Raw genomic sequence first — 4,065 nt, 5'->3', positions numbered from 1 at the left:
AATCCCGTTGATTGCATAAGCATGGTTAGCTGTAAATAAACAATTATAAACACAGAATCAACAAAAAACATCTGCGACACGCACCTGGCTACATTTCACAAGTAAATCTGATCGAGGGTGGGGAAATCTGAAATATCTGGAAGGCAAGACAATTTTGTGACGGTCATGAAATGCTGCAACAGCAACATGCACAGAATGACCTGCGTATAAAAAAAGTATCACCACCACTAACCACATGTTTCCCCAGCAGAATTATAATGCTACAATAGTGCCATTTTCTGCAAGAAAAGGCTGCACATCAATGCGTATAATACGGTATTGATATGATATGAAGGCCATCATTTACATAAGGGCATTCCATTGATTGGTGACAGAAAAAACAAAAGAAATTATAGCAATAAAAACTGCTTTATGGCAGCTTTCTAAAAAAAGTTATTGTGTTCTAGTCCTGGGTCCGGCATAGGCTATAGAAAATTTATAAAATTGCTTCCAAATTGGCTTGGACTCCGTCTAAAAAGTAAGAAATTAACGAAATGTGATTGCCGAAAATTAAAATTTCACACAAAACCTCACAATAATCACACACAGGATGAAAAGCTAGAAGACCTTTTCCCTTCGTGATCCTCTTTCCCATGCATGCGTGTTGGTGCAGTACAAGTACAGTGGTCAGACTAAACAAGTGTTGAAAGCAGTATCTAATAATAATAATATCTTTATTAGGATGACCCAGAGGCTTGTCGCCTATTTGATTGTCAAGTGTTGTGATTATTGTGAGGTTTTGTGTGAAATTTTAATTTTCGGCAATCACATTTCGTTAATTTCTTACTTTTTAGACGGAGTCCAAGCCAGTTTGGAAGCAATTTTATAAATTTTCTATAGCCTATGCCGGACCCAGGACTAGAACACAATAACTTTTTTTAGAAAGCTGCCATAAAGCAGTTTTTATTGCTATAATAATCATTGGCTGGCGGTGTACTGGGGAATATTGCACGCTCAGTAAGGCCGCTGATTGGCTCAAACCATGGAGACACTCACGTGGGGTGCGATAACTACACTTACGGCTTCGCCGTTCGTGCAGATATGCACTGGTCCTTGTGCAGTAGTGGCAGTAATACATACGTACTACTAGTACTAGTAGATCTACACAGTAGTCGCTAAAAAAATTCGGCCAAATGCAATGCTAGCTACAGTACAGGTACATGTAGCTGTACTGCTGCACTGGGCCATGGGCCAGGGCCGCATGCACTGAGTCTGTATGAGGGAGTACTTCTCCCTGACTGTGTCATACTTCATACTAGTGCAGTGGTAGACCGGGTCTGCATGTAGTGCTTACTTCACTGTTCACATGCTGAAAGGTTAGGCCCGCATACACCATGTAGAGGCGACGGTTCGATATCGGAACGGCTTGACAGGTCAGCCAAATTTTAGGCCCAAACCTTGCAAACCTATCAATAGTATCATCAGCGTTGATTGTTCACTCGAAATATGTTTGTGGAAGGAAACTGGCATGTTGAAGTTTGATCTGAGGCCAGAGTCAATCGAACTGAGCCACTCCTTTGTGTTGACCCATTGTTGTTGTTGTTGTTGTTTTCTTTATTTGAATTCGCTAAAACCAAACGGACAGAACTGTCCAGTGACAAGGGAGCGAATGATGAGCATCATAATCACTATGCATCAAAACATCTCAGGACAAAATGAGACAGACTATATTAAAGGGGAAGTTAAGGCAAAAATCAAAATTTCACCAGTTGTAGTCTTCGGGGTGCTGGCTCTGCTGAGTCGAATGGTCTTGGTCCGAGTAAGCTGAGACGCTCCCTTCCTACTTGAATCCCAATCGAACTCGCGCACTTCTACCGAAACTGGGTGACTGCGCCCTACTAGATGGGGATTTGTATGCAAAATGTCACTAAAAGCGCCATTTCGTTGTTATAAAAGCATGGATGACCGCGATTGGCCCATATGTTGTAGTCCTTTGGACGCTGAGTCGACTGGTTTTGGTCCGAAAAGGCTGCGATGCAGCGTTCCTCCTTTATTCCCAATCGAACATGGTTGAACAAGCGGTCACGTGCTCCTGCGTACGCCAGTCACCTGGTCACCGTGCCTGCAGGGTACAACTGACTAGCCTGTTTGACCTTTTTTGGGTGCAGTCATGTCACTCGAGTTGAACCTTGGTGTGAAAGTTGTCGCCTGCTGGCGTGGTGACCAGGTGATTTGGGCACCCAGGAGCACGTGACGCTTGTTCAACCATGTTCGATTGGGAATAAAGGCGGAACGCTGCATCGCAGCCTTTTCGGACCAAAACCAGTCGACTCAGCGTCCAAAAGACTACAACATACAATGTATGGGCCAATCGCGGTCATCCGTGCTTTTATAAGAACGAAATGGCGCTTTTAGTGACATTTTGCATACAAACCCCCATCTAGTAGGGCGCAGTCACCCAGTTTCGGTGGAGGTGCGCGAGTTCGATTGGGATTCAAGTAGGAAGGGGGCGTCTCAGCTTTCTCGGACCAAGACCATTCGACTTAGCACCCCGAAGACTACAACTGGTGAAATTTTAATTTTTGCCTTAAATTAAGCCTTCGCGGACCGGCATCGGCAAACGGGACGTAACTTCAGTCTCCCTCATTGGAATTGCACAAAATTTTCTGTGCTTTCTTCTAACATATCACACCGCACTCTGAGCACATGCCAATGAACCAAACTGGTCACTCTGTGTACAAATTAGAAATTCTTCGAAAAATCACGCATACTGAGCTCTAACCGCAAAATGAAGAAAACCATGTAGAGAAGAGAGGAACAAGTTGCAAAACACAATTGCTACTATATAACTTGAGGTGCTAAACCAAAGAAAGGATTGATCTGTTGACAAGGAGAAACACAGTACCCAGAGCAAGAGATATACAAATTCGCGCACATTGACAACGCCTCCTTCAATGAGGTAAAAACATCATAAAACTTGCAGTAATGCATGGAACAATTGGTTTAGCACCTAGCCAAACATGTCACAGAGTTCAGAATATATACATTGTGGGGTGTGGCATGCACTGGCATCCTGCAATCGTGGTTAGAAGCTGCGGAACACCCCTAAAATAGGAGAAAAAAGGCACTCCAAATCTCAGCATTTCACAGCATGATGATGTATTAGTGACCACCTGCCACATAGGGAGTGCCTTCTATCTCTTCTGCTGCATCCTGTCCACCCTTCCTCAACCTCCTGCGCTTTTTCCTGGACAGCTTGATGTGCCCCAACTGCTTTCTGGCTGCACCTGACCTTCTCTTGGCATCCAACAGCACACTGGTGGAGGCGGTGTATTTGCCTACGGGTAGACCCATCTTGCAGAATAGCATCTCAATGCTTGCAGCACCATCGTTGAACCAGCTTGCTGCAATGTAGACTGCAGTTTCTACAGTCAGAGCGGAGCAGAAGCTTGTCTTGGGGCAGAGCTGCCACACAATTCCGTTGAAGCATTCGTTCTGGTTTTGTGTGGCGCCACGCATACAGCGCTCGAGTAGTGGGCGTGCGGACAGGTCCATGAAGATCGGCTTGATTACAGAGAAGATTGCTTCAGGTATGACGTTGTGGTGCTCGTAAGACGGTCCACCAGCTTGCTGTTGCTGCCACTTGCACCAGCTCTCCAGTCCCGGTGGGCAGTGCAGATGTTGGGGCTTCTCATCAGTTGACACTCGGTGCATCACGGAAGCCCATATGGCTTTGGCCATGGACTGTAGGTCGCCCTTGTTGCTGCGCACAGCCATACCATAGTAGGCTTGTAGTTTGTCTATAAGTTGGTCTGTGAGACGACCACGACCACTGATCCTGCCACCATCAGCCAACTTCTTCCCAGAGAGGTCCTTCTTCAGCTTCCGCAACCGATGTCCAACGCGTTTTTGAACATGGCCCACGCATTCTTCTTTTGTGATCTCCACGTCTTCGCCGTATGGATATGAGTCATGCACTGCCTTGAAACTCTTTGTATCTCCGTCCCTTATAAAGACACTGTACCGAAGCTTCCTCGTTTCTCTGGATCTCCTCCATATCTTCAGGGCAGCTTCACATTCCATTGC

This window comes from Sycon ciliatum, chromosome 12, assembly GCF_964019385.1.
Source record: "Sycon ciliatum chromosome 12, ocSycCili1.1, whole genome shotgun sequence".
Lineage (NCBI taxonomy): Eukaryota > Metazoa > Porifera > Calcarea > Leucosolenida > Sycettidae > Sycon > Sycon ciliatum.
Note: the sequence above shows the minus strand (reverse complement) of the source record.